The sequence below is a fragment of the Coenobita brevimanus genome, chromosome 47 (genome assembly GCF_032717465.1).
Source record: "Coenobita brevimanus isolate Jiangsu-jjx chromosome 47, ASM3271746v2, whole genome shotgun sequence".
NCBI lineage: Eukaryota > Metazoa > Arthropoda > Malacostraca > Decapoda > Coenobitidae > Coenobita > Coenobita brevimanus.
In genome coordinates this window covers 17,186,636-17,200,355 of record NC_137000.1, presented here as the reverse complement: position 1 = coordinate 17,200,355, position 13,720 = coordinate 17,186,636, and positions in this window count along the sequence as shown.

Below are 13,720 nucleotides of genomic sequence, written 5' to 3'. Positions count from 1 at the left end.
CTGTTCAAATAACTGAGTAACAACTTACTGTGTTGTAATAGTGTACTATACATTGTCATATAATTACAGTATAATCATAAATGTCGAAGATAATTCCACTACTCGTTTTGCCAAACAAGTAAAGGAGGGAGTAATGGGAGGTTGAGGTGTTTACCAATAACAACAGTGTAACAAACACCTGATACATTTTGTGAAAATACTGAAGCACCAAAACATGATGACAACATTGAAAAACCTGACTTATTCTGTGACAACACTGTGATCACCTGACAAATGTTTGTGTCCCTCCATCAGCCCAGACACGCAGCCGTTCCAGAGTGGTCACCCTGACCGTCACCGACTTCGTGAACAAGGCTCTCAGCGCAGGTCTCATCACGGAAAGCGAGGCTCGCAATTGGCTTCAGTAAACATCATGCAGGGAGTTCAGTTGAATTCACTAAACACATACCCACTATAACATAACCTTAAGGCGGGTGTCATTATCGTAAGTCACGGCCGCAGTTAGATTCAGTTAGTGTTTCATTTGATCTATAGTAACACAAACTTAAAAACCCTCACCAAATCCAACCTACCTTATCCTGAAGGCGAGTCTTATCAAGCAGAGCAATGCTTGCAGGTGGCTCCAGGTAACATCTTCTTGAGACTACACTTCAGTTTAATTCACCAGTTATATCACATTCTCTCACAACCAACTCTTTCTTCATTTTAACCAACTTAACCTAACCATTTCGAGATATTATTTTTCGGAACCAAACCTACTCAGTTAGCGATACTTGGGACCTAATCTGTCCTTCCCCCAAATTATTACTAATCGACATAGTAAAATGACTTGTGCCTTAACAAAGGAATTCCTATAAAATGTTAACTAATTTGGAGCCTAATGTTGTTATTATTTATTTAACCTATATTGTCTCACTTCAGCCATCTTACCTGGTCTGAATCAACCACAGATAATTTGAAGAAAAAACGTGTTAACTTCTTTCTGGCCAGTATAGGATACAAAGTGTGAAAAAAAATGTAATCAGAGGGCGAAGTTGTGAATGAGTGAGAGATGGTTTCCACATTCACTGGGGATTGTAGTAATGATTCTCGTACATTTGGGCATTCCGTTTTTCCTTGTTATTTTTCCTACCCATTCATTTTGTGGTTCTTCGACAAGGGGACGGTTGACGAAAGTTCGAGGTTCGAAAGTTAACCAAATTCTATGTAAGCTAGCTTGACCTTTAGTCACTGTGTATTTAGTCAGTTTGCATCAATAATTTATGTACTTGTGGTGAAATAATATATCCTCTTTGACTGTGTGTTTATATTGCCTTACACAAACATGAGCTTAACAGTTTTAATCTCTTAAAATCAATCTTGTTATGACTTTACGTAATTTTGCAGGTGACCACCAAGTCGACAAACATGTTTGACCTCTAACATTTTAACCATCCCTTATATTTAGAGCCGCCTCCAATAGAGTAAACAGTCTTTTGGCATTAGCGAGGAAAATGAAAACCGAAGACTACTCTGAGTGAAGGGATTAAGTGTAATACAGTATAATAACCATTATTAAATAGGAAAGACTGTAGGATAATTCAATTTCGTCCGCATCAGAGACAAGCCATGGAAGTCGCATTCGGTTCTTCATGACAGAAGTGTGATATGCAGATTAGCAAAGGCCAAAGGGGAGGCAGCACGCACTTCTTATCTATTAATATCTCTACCCTCACTAAACCCCTACCAAACGTCTTCTCTCACTACCACATAACCCGGATACTGAGGGGAAACGGGAATATACAGAGAGGTCTAGCACTTTCACCCATTCATACATGAGAGCAAGGAATATATATATATATATATATATATATATATATATATATATAGATAGATATATATATATATATATATATATATATATATATATATATATATATATATATATATATATATATATATATATATAGAGAGATAGATAGATAGACAGATATAGATATAGATAGATAGATAGATAGATAAATAAATATAGATATAGATATATATAGATAGATAGAAGATAGGTAGATAGATACTGTAAGAGAGAGAGAGAGAGAGAGAGAGAGAGAGGGAGAGGGGGGGGGCACCCAACATCACAATAACAACCATCAACAACGACAGTTGAGGACAATGGAAATTTTATCAGAAAGGGTGATTGTCCGTTTCACATTACATACCTCAGCATAACTGACTGAGGAATAGCATGCAAACTGCCCAACAAATTTCATGACCAAGCCTGCAAGTGTTGCTTTAACCATTTTTGTAGTGAAGTGAGGCATCAGGATCTTATTGTTAATATAAATGAAGTGATTGCCAAGGCCGATAGGTATTTGACACGGCGAGGAAAAAATTGCATCAGGTGCCCGTGTGGAGTGACCTTGAACACAACGCTCACTGCACAGTGAATGAGGCGTTCATAGCCCAACGTTCACATGGAAGTCCGTGTTATGGGTCTCTGGCTGGGGATATGTTGTGCTTTATTACCAGGTCCGAAATATGTCCCAGAAGGTGAGAGCTCATGACTGACAGTTAAGGGCATACTAGCTGGCTACCAGGCTGGCGGGCGGTAACTCATATGACCTCTGGAGAGGTCTGAAAGCCATGAACCCTAACTCTCACTGCGTGCATTGGGGGTGGAGGAGACAGCATAGGGCCAGTATTACTCAGTCACCTTGAACTGTGCCAAAGATAAGGGCAGTGAGAAATCCCTGAGAATGAAATTGATGATTAATGCATTGCGGCACTACAAGAGTACTGGTTTACCCGAAATTAAGATTATCTTGAAAGACCTCTCTTGTAGTGAAGCTCTTGGTATAGATAGGCTTCCCTTAGAAAATTATAAATACATACTACCCACCTTAGCAATATGACTGTGTTTTTGTAAATACCCACATTTTCCACCACTCAATTCCTAGTCTAGTACTTGATGCTATAAATGTTTCACCATTGAAGAATAAGGTCATGGATCCTGTTGTTTCGTTTAAACTACAGACCGACAGCAATTGCAGCAATTATATCAAAGATCATGGGAAGAGTCCTGCATCACAGACGGATAGATTTTATGATATTTGCTCACAATCAGTTCAGCTATATAAAGGATGACAGCACGGAGATATGTGTGTACAATAAAAAGCATCATTGATAACTATACCAGCAGTGACTCCCAGGTTTATCTTTATGTTTAAAATGCAACTAAAGCATTTGGCACTATAAACCATTTTGATACGCTTCGATAAATTGGTTGTTGTTGTTGTTGTGAAGATTTACCTCCCGTAGGACGACTGCACCAAATAAGGGACCACCAGACAAGAGCTTGGAAAATGAAGGCGGCTCCTTGAAGAGTAACCGTGTCACAATAAATTCGAGCACGGCAGAGCGAGGAGGGTTGAACGCAATGGCATGAAAAATGCGAGACTCCAGGTCGGCAGAGACGGTGTGGGAAATCTATTCCCCCAGAGTGGTTGCGCTCTTCACTTTTTAAAATAGTCGTCCCTAGTTAAAAGCAGAGGAAAACCTGGAGAGCCTTAAGAACCATTCAAGCGGTTTTATAACTTAGAGATTACTTTCACTTTAATAATTTTTATTATTAATCAATCAAATGCTACTGCGTTTAACCCTTATGGACAACTATATTGTAAATACATGTAAATACTTTGGAAAATTCCACTGACCTAATTGCGCCTGCGTGGTAAGTATGAAAAGCCTCAAGTGAAAAACGAACGAGGATTTAATACATGCAGTATTTACATGGATAAAAGGGAATATTTGGCTTGGCTTTAGTTTAATTATAACTGAGATTAATTTTAGTTAGATTCGCCTTGTATATATCATGAAGAAATCTAACTGTATTTAGCAATGTAATTAATAAATAGTTGGCACCTCTTCAAATCCCATGAGGGAGATGCTCGCTATGTTCAGTCACTCTGCTGCTAGATCCCGTCGAGTTAATACGGTGTAAATACGCACCTCAAGGACGCTTGGATGCCCAGGCAACATACCGAAACATCAGGCTCGTCGTCATCTGTTGTCTGACTCTTTCTAGTTAAGTAATCTTGACGATTTGGCCAAATGAATGGGGGAATTTGCTAAGGAGATAGGAGAAAAATAATTAGTTGAGTTAATATATCAGTTACACCTAAATCTCCTGAGATTTATATGAATTTACTTAAGGTCGTGTTAGACTAACACTCGTCAGACAAAGGAGTGTATAAATGTTTGACATTTTTTGGTGCCCTGAGAGTGAGGATAACAGATGTGCGCTGAAGCACTGAATGATTTTAAGGTTTCGTTCGTTGGGCACAGCTTACTACCACGTTCTGTAGATGTGGATGACGTGGAAATACGTATATACCGAGCTCCGCGTGGAGAGGCAAGTTCCATCTCTGATGATGCGAGGCTAAATGCCGTGTTAGAATGAGAGCATGACTGCACTATCCCTTTCCTGGGAGGAAATGATATTCATGAAGATGTGGAAGTTAATGAAATTGTGGAAAACATACTAGCCGTGGTAGGAGCCATTGAAGGTTCATATACATCCTAGGTTAACATAACCCTTTTGAGCCTAGAAACCTATCATATGGTTCACCAGTTTGCTATGGTACGCATAAATTAATTAGAGCCGTGAATAGGAAGTTGCAGATAATTAGGAAGGGGAAGGATTTTTTCCACTCTAATGCAAAGTCTTTTCAAGCAACACTAAAAGCCGATGGTATACACTGGAATCATCATGGCAGAGAAGTGGTTCTGCAGAAATTTATAAATTACATAGAACTGTAGAGGAGTTTGGAAGGGTGTGTGAAAGGAGGAAATTGAAAGTAAATGAGAATAAGAGTAGAGTGATGAAGTGTACGAGGTTGATAGATGGTAGGGGGATGAATATAGTTTTGAATGGTGAGTTGCTTGAGGAGGTAGATTGTTTTAAATATCTAGGGTCACATGTTGCTGTGGATGGAAGAATAGATGCAGAAGTGAAGTTTAGAATAAATGAAGTAGGAAAGGTGCTGGGAGGAATGAAAAAAGTGTTTAAATGTCGTTCGCTTAGAATGGATGTAAAGAGAAGGCTGTATGAGGGTGTTGTGGTACCGACTGCATTATATGGGGCTGAAACATGGAATATGGGTGTAGCAGAGAGGAAAAGTTTGAATGTAATGGAGATGAGATGTCTGAGGAGTATGTTTGGAGTGACGCGTATGGATCGAGTGCGAAATGATGAAGTGCGAAGGAGAACTGGAGTTGTTCGGGAGATGGCTGGTAGAGTTGAGCAGAGGGTGTTGCAATGGTTTGGGCATATGGAGAGAATGGATAATGAGCGATTGGTGAAAAAGATAACTAGATCTGATGTGAGAGGTGTAAGACTGAGAGGAAGACCACGAATAGGATGGATGGACACTGTGAAGAGAGCGCTGGATGCGAGAGGGATGTCTGTTGAGCAAGGAAGAGTGGCTGTGCGTGACAGAAATAAATGGAGAGAAATTGTGAATGAATAAGTGATGACGCAGCCCTGAGGGGATATTCTCCCGCTTTTGGTCTGATCAGCTAGTCAGGTCAGGTGCGGGTAAGGGGATGGGTCTGTTATGATGTGGCAGGGGTAAACCAGTTCTGCTGTCGGGCCCTGCTGTGGATGTCACTGATTGCATTGCGCAGTTGACCCTTGTGCGTTGTGATGCAGTGAGGATCTGTCCGTTCTCCCCTCTGGGGCTAAGATGCGAATAAATGTGTTTGAATGGATGAGTAAATGGAGAGTGAGTCGTCCTGTCTCGGCTACCTCCCTTTCCTTGGGGGAAGCAGCCTAGGTATATAAAAATAATAAATAACATAGAACTGAAGAAAGGACAGCTCTATGCTATGGATGAGCCTATGTTATACTAAGATGTTAATAGTTCTACCTCAGGGAATATGGGTTATTTGGAAACTGAGTTTGGGGATAAGGTATAACCATAGAGATTTAACAACCCAGGGGGGTAGGTTTAATACCATAAACCCAATCCCTACACTCATCGAAATTGAAAGTAATTACATAACTACTGAGCTGGGGTAAATTTGTGGTTGAAATTAATGGTTAATCTAGTAAATCAGTAATCAGTCAACATGTCTATTTCCTTGTTACAGAGATCCTCAAATAGTAAGGCAGGATGTGTAACAAGACCCATAAATGTCTGCAGACAATCGTTAGATGAAACATTTATGTCCAGGGAGAAATAGTCTCCTGATTATATTAAATAATTAAAGGATAGACAGACTAAGTATGAAGAAGGTTATGTAAATTTAGAAGCAGCCATACTAAAACCTGATGATAAAGATTTGTTAGAGTCGGAGACTACTAAATTTGAAGGTAAGTTAGAGGAATATTTAACCTTAGTGAAGTTATTAGTCAAAATTGGCCGAGACTGCCGGGGATATACATGTTGTGGAACAGCGGAGTAAAGCGTCTGGAGTTTGGTGGGGAGCAAAATTGGAAATCCTTTTGAGATCAATTTAAATACTTAGTTCATGATAGAACAGATCTCCCTAATGTGAGTAAATTCGCATTTCTGTTAGGACAGGTCAAGGGGACGCCTTACAAGCTAATAAAGGATTTACCCGTGGAAGAATACAAGTGAGGTGGCATTGACTATCCATAGAATTACGAATATAGGGAGCAGGTCATCACCCAATTACTGAAGGCTCTAATTGAATTACCCATACCTAGTCATTATTTTGATTCCTTGCAAAATTTTCAGATTGCGATGAGTTGTAATTTTAAGGCTTTGTAGGTACTTACGAAGATATTAAAGCAGCAGACTGGGTGCTTTCTAGAACTGTGTCCTCGAAGCTTCTACCAAGAACCAAGGATGCCCTGTATGGTAGGTACCAAAAAGATAATTTCTCCTGTGAGGAGACTGAGGAAGACTTAATGCACCTCTGTAAACATTTGCAATGAACAGTAAAGCCTGCTGAGATTAAACAGAAGACTAAAATCAAGGAAAAAAGAACACTAACCAACTGGCTGAGAAACCTAAATCCCAGAGGGCTAAGTATTTACTGTACCTAAGGAAGAGAAAGGTACTTTCCTTAGCTCTTTTAAAAGCTGAGGATAAAATATTAATGACAAGGAATAGACAAGCTGATGAAAATAAGGAGGTAAAACTTTCCATGGTAACGGACAGGAAAGTTTGTGCATTTTGTGGTGAACAACATTCCACTGCATCTTGTCAACATTATTCTGATTATGCCTCTAGAGCAGGAACGCTTCAGGAATTGTTGTGTTGTATACTTTGTATGAATTCCGCACTTCCGCGGACTGCAAGATTAAACTCAATCTTTGTTTCAAATGTAAAAGGGATCATCATCATAGTACTTTATGCACAAGGATGAAGAATGAGGTTCCTAAACCTGCAAGTGTCAATATGACAATTGCTAAGGGGAATACTCCAGTAGTAATGCCAGCTGCAGTTCCAATAGCAGATGTGAAGGTAGTAACTGAGAACAGAAACCTATTAGCATGTACCATTTTTGATACGGGTGCTCAGAAAACCTTCATTTCTGCAGACATTGTGAAGAAATTAGTTAACTATTATTGGCAAGGTAAATCTAGCCGTTACAGGAATTTTAACTAAGGAAGTGCAGTCTTTTGATTTAGTTAGACCAGTAATACAACTAGACATATATAAATGTCGTATAACAGCAGCTGTACTGGATAATATGGAGACAAGTAGAGAGAGAGAGAGAGAAGGACTGAAGGAAACCTCTGATGATAAAGCTCAGGGATAAAGTTGGCTAAACGGAATGTGGAATCAGATACTGTGGGTCCCATGAAAATGATAATTGGTTGTGATTACTGTGGAAGATTCCTACACTGGACTTTCAAGAAGAATAAGGTACAGTTGTTCAAGAGTCCAGGAGGTAACCTTATTATGGGCCTTTTCCAAAACAAGTTAAAGGAGAGGCCAAACTAGTAGACTCAGTCTTTGTTACCCCCACACAGTCATTGATGGTAGCTAGAATAAGTGCAGAACTAGAACCTACTCAGATAAATGACTTGCTGGATGAAAAAATTTAACCTGTACACAAATTGTGGGACCTAGATAGTGTAGGAATACACTCTGAGGAACCATCCCCTGAAGATAAAATAACTTTGGATTTGTATAACCAGTCAGTGGAATTTTAGGATGGACAGTACTGGGTAGGATTACCATGGAAAATAAACCATCCGGAGTTACCAACAAATTACCAAGCAGCTAAGGCACAGTTAAATTCTCTTCTAAGAAAGTTGAAAGACAAACCAGATTATCTAACCATATATGATAATATTATAAAAGATCAATTGAAGAATAAATTTACAGAAGATGTAGAATTCCTTGTTAGCCACAAAGATAGATATTATTTACCACATCTTGCTGTAAGCAAGGACTCAGTAACTACTCCCATAACGATCGTTTTCAACTGTAATAGTAATGCGTCCAAGGGATCAGCTAGCTTGAACGATTGCCTATACTCTGGACCTACACTAACAGAGAAGTTATTGAATGTATTGCTAAGATTTAGAGAGAAACATTATGCCTGTACGGCTTTTCTCAGAATAGGATTGAGAGAGAAGGACAGAAAATTTACAAAATTCCTCTGGCCTCAAGATCAAAATGAGGATAGTCCATTGAAAACTTAGCTTCCAATCGGTGCTCTTTAGCTCTTGTGCTAGTCCCTTCCTACTTTGCAACACTTTAAAGCATCATTTTGGAAATGCCAAATGCCCAGAAATGGGGCAGGTTTTTTACATGGATAATTTGCAAGGTGTTGCTGATACTTAGGCAGAAGCATTGAAGGCTTATGAAGTAGCCAATTCCGAATGTGGGAAGGCAAAGTTACCGTTACAGAGCTGGAATACAAATTCACCGCTTTTGAGGAAGAAAATACAAGAGGACTATCCAAATAAGGACATTCCCAAAACTCAAAATGTGTTGGTTTTAACTGGGATACAAGAGCTGATGAAATAAATTTGAAACCAATTAAGTTCTCTGATGTCACTCTCACCAAGAGGTCTTTGTTAAGTCAGGTGTCCGCTTTACTTGACCCAGTAGGATCGATCAGTCCTATAGATAATAGGGGCAAATGTTTAGTGCAAGGGGCTTGGCGAGAAAAGTTTGACTGGGACACTGAATTAGGTGAGACATATGTGGAACAACGGAAACAGATTAGAAAGGAGTTTGAAACCACATCAAGCGTATGTATTCCCAGGAAAATACTGTAATGAGCAGTCACACTTACACATATTATGTGGTGCTTCTCAGAGGGCATATGGAGCAGTAGCTTATTGCGCAACAGGAGAGGATAGTAAGATTATTGTCCAAAGCCAGATTTGCGCCAGTTAAAGGAAGAACCCTACCTCAAATGGAATTGGCTTCCATAGAAGTAGGAACTAAATTTGGCTAGGTATATAGCCACTACTCTTGATACTCAGTTTCAGGATCTCTGTATATTGACTGGCAGTGAGATTTGTCTTTACTGGATAGGGGAGGAAGACAGTAAAATTACTTTCGTCCGCAGTGAATACTGTTAAAGAGCTGTCTTCCAAATTTAAATTTATGCATGTATTCTCCTAACAAAACCCAGCTGATCTGCTCTCGAGAGGTTCGACTGTAAAGAGACTGATCAAAGATAACCTGTGGTTTAAGAGTCTTAAATGGTGGCTAACTAAAGATTGGCCTGAGAGGAAACAGTATAGTATTGCTGAGGTTAGTGTAGTAAACCTGGATGCGGAATACCTGAGCCAGAAGTAATTAACATTAGCAGATTCTCATCAATAAGACAACTTATTACACTACTAAATTAGTTGTTGAATATTTGAATAAGAAAGTATGGTTTCAGAAGATTGATCCCATGGAATATTGGCTGAAAAGGATGCAAAGGAATTATTACGGAGAGATATAAGACCTTTTAGGCCAAGGCACTGGGAACAAGAATAAGCTGATAAGAGATTTAGACTTGGTATTAGACAGAAAGGGTCTAATTTGATGCCGGGGCCGAATAATAAAGGCTGAATTGCCTCTCCAAACTAGATATCCCATAATACTACCTAAAAACGATTATTTTGTACAGTTAATTGTAAAGGAAGCCCATTATTTTACTCTTTACGGAGGTGTGCCGCAGAATTTGGCCATAAAGAAATATATCAAAGGTTGCATTACATGTAGGAGGTATGAACAACGACCATATGACTATCCAGGACCACCTGCCTTACCAAGGGATAGGGTAAATGTAAGTCGGCCATTCAAAGTAACTGGAGTTGATTACACAGGGACCATAGCTGTTACGGGTGAGGTGTATATATGTCTGCACTTATACAAGGGCAGTCCATCTAGAAATGGCGGAAGACTTGAGTTCTGAGACATTCCTGAATGTATTTAGAAGATCTGCTGCTAGAAGGTCTTGTCCCAATAAATTAATAAGGGATAATGGAACCAAATTCGTTGGAGCAGCACCTCTACCTTTAAATATAATGAATGACCCAAATGTTAAGTCGCCACTGGGTATCCGAAATTGTACCTGGTAGTTCATAGCTGCAAGAGCACCATGGCAAAATGGATTTACCGAACGAATGATTGGTACGAATATTATGAAGAACTGCCTAAGGAAAACCTTACACAGAACTAAGATCACAAGAGAGGAGTTAAGAACATTGATAATTGAAACTGAAGCTGGGATTAATGATAGACCCTTAACCTGTCTAGATGACACTAGCGTTTTGATTGAGGCACTGACACCAGCTCATATGTTCTATGGCAGAAATCTGCTTCCGGTGCCTTGTGTGCATGTCCAGGAGGAAGTAGATGATCCTGCCATAGAAAATAATGAATTAGGACAACATCTACGGGAGGTCAACGTCTGAAAAAAGTATTGGACACCTGGAATAGACATTGGAGCGAAGAATATCTTTTGAGCCTACGAGAAAGATTTTGAGGCTCAGGCTGACAGCAACAAGTCTGTTATAAACATAGGTGTGGTCTTAGTAAAAACAGAAAAACCAAGATCCCAGTGACCATTAGCTAAGGTGATCTCCACGCACCCAGATTCAGAGGGGGTGCTGAGACTCTTAAAAATAAAATGTAGGGGACATACCAAAATAAAAATTATTGATAAACTGGTACCCCTTGAGTTAACGGCTACCCCGGAGAAAGTGGATGGTGGAGAGCAATCGGGTCAAGATGCGCAACCTAGAAGGGCCGCAGCACAAGTTTCTCGAGACCTATGGAGAGAACGCCTGTTTAAAGGTCACATTACATGATAACAGCCTATCACTTTTCGCCTGGCCCCAAGACTGTGAGAAATATTTTCCCCCAGAGTGGTTGCGCTCTTTACTTTTTAAAATAGTCGTCCCTGGTTAAAAGCAGAGGAAAACCTTGAGAGCCTTAAGAACCATTCAAGCGGTTTTATAACTTAGAGATTACTTTCACTTTAATAATTCTTATTATTAATCAATCAAATGCTACTGCGTTTAACCCTTGTGGACAACTATATTGTAAATACATGTAAATACTTTGGAAAATTCCATTTACCTAATTGCGCTTGCCTGGTAAGTATGAAAAGCCTCACGTGAAAAACTAATGAGGATTTAATACATATTTACATAAATAAAAGGATTATTTGGTATGGCTTTAGTTTAATCAAAACTAAGATTAATTTTAGCTAGATTCGCCTTGTATATAGCATGAAGTAATCTAACTGTATTTAGCATTGTAATTAATAAATAGGTCGCACCTCTTCAAGGCCTATGAGGGAGAAGATGCTCGCCATGTTCAGTCACTCTGCTGCTAGATCTCGTCGAGTTAGCACGCTGTAAATACTCATCTCAAGGACACTCGGATATCCAGGCAACCTACTGAAACATCAGGCTCGTCGTCATCTGTTGTCTGACTCTTTGTAGCTAAGTAACCTTGACGATTTGGCCAAATCAATGGGGAATTAGCTAAGGAGATAGGAGAATAATAACTAGGTGAGTTGAAATATCGGTTACACCTCACTCTCCTAAGACACTTATGCAAATTTACTTAAGGTCATGTTAGACTAACACTCGTCAGACAAAGGAGTGTATAAAAATATCTGACAGATGGTTTGATCAGTGTATGCCTCCCTTAGGTCAACATAAAACTGCTATTAGAGAGGAGCTGATGGGTCGTTTGGGTCAGCAGAGGCGAAGAACTCGAGCAGTATCTCCTGGAGGTCTGTGTCACTGAGCGAGGCAAGGTGGGTGGCCGTCGCAGTGTCAGTGGGCGGAAGGGCTTTGGTAGTGCACTGGGCAATGGTTGGAGGGTTGCCATGGCACTTGCCCTTCTGCATCTTCTTCCTCGCCCGTGGTGGAGGTGGGGAGGAAGACACAGGAGCCTCAGCAGGATATACCAGGTGATATGAGGTCCACCAAACTCCCAGCAGCAGATGGAGGAACCGAGGAAGGAAGGCCCTCAACGTTCAGATGGACAGAAGGGAAGAGAAGCAGCCCATCTCCCCTCAGCCCCGCTGAGGGGGGTAACCTTGACATGGTGGCGGGGCTTGAAGCGTGGCTGGCAATGCCACCTACTTTGTTGGCCTGCCTACCTTTGTAGGGTTCGGTATTTGTCGGCCTCGTGGACCAGGCACCCCCTACATCACTGGTGGAGGAGGTCTGCTGGTAATGTTAGTCCCTGACCATTTGCCACCTAGGGCGGGACTGTTACCTCCCCACGTGTTTGCCGTGCGTGGCGTCCCGTAATGCTAGGAGACAAGAGTCCTGGAGGTTGAGCAATGCTGCACGATGCGCCCTGCATTAGCAATACACCTCTTTGGTCCCTTATTCTGGCTAGACTGGCGCCCTTTTTGGGCCCGACCAGGTCAATCAGCTGGTCATGCGTTGGCTAGGGTCAAGTGGGCACTGGGGGTCCTGGTGGCTCCTATCGTCCTGGTGTCACCCTTGCCCAGGTCCCCCAGTGGTTACCCGCGTATACTCTCCCACTACATCTGGGGTCGCCAATGGTGTTATCCACGGCATATGACCTCCCCTTGTTGGACTCCGTGGAGGGTGGAGGGGTGGGGAAATGAAGTTATTTTGTGGCAAAATATGGCAATGAATTTTCATAACTCTGTTGACGACGCTGGCTCTGCCCCCGGACATTCTTCGGAGTCCTCTCTTATTGCCACCACAGAGCCTTTCCAGGCCCCTGGGAATTTTCCTCTTGTTCGGCAGCGTTCAACTGGGAGTAGGAGGAACTCCTGTCGGTTTGGCTTGGCTATGGAGCTCTCCCCAGAAAACACGGTGCTACAGTCTCTCACAAAATATCTAGTCCTGAAATCTTCTGTGGGTGGATCAGTGAAAGAGATAGATATTTTTGAGCTATACCATGCAATTTTAGCAGCCTGTAAGAGAGAGCCAAAATTTCATCTCAGGGGGATGGAAGCATCCTTATTGAGGTCTCCTCACCGGAAGAGAGTTCCCAGCTGATGTCTTTGACCTCAGTTTCTGGTACAGAGGTTTCATGCACTCCACACGCTACATTTAACAGATGTAAGGGAGTAATATTTTGTCGTGACCTCCTCTGGTACTTGGAGGCACAATTGTTGGAGGAGCTGCAATCTGCTGGTGTGGTAAATGTAGAGCGCCTTCATAAGAAGGTAGATGGTGTCTTGACCCCGACACCGACGTTGTTCCTAACATTTGACAGGTTGACCTTGCCTGCCTCTGTGAAGTTGGCTTGGCTAT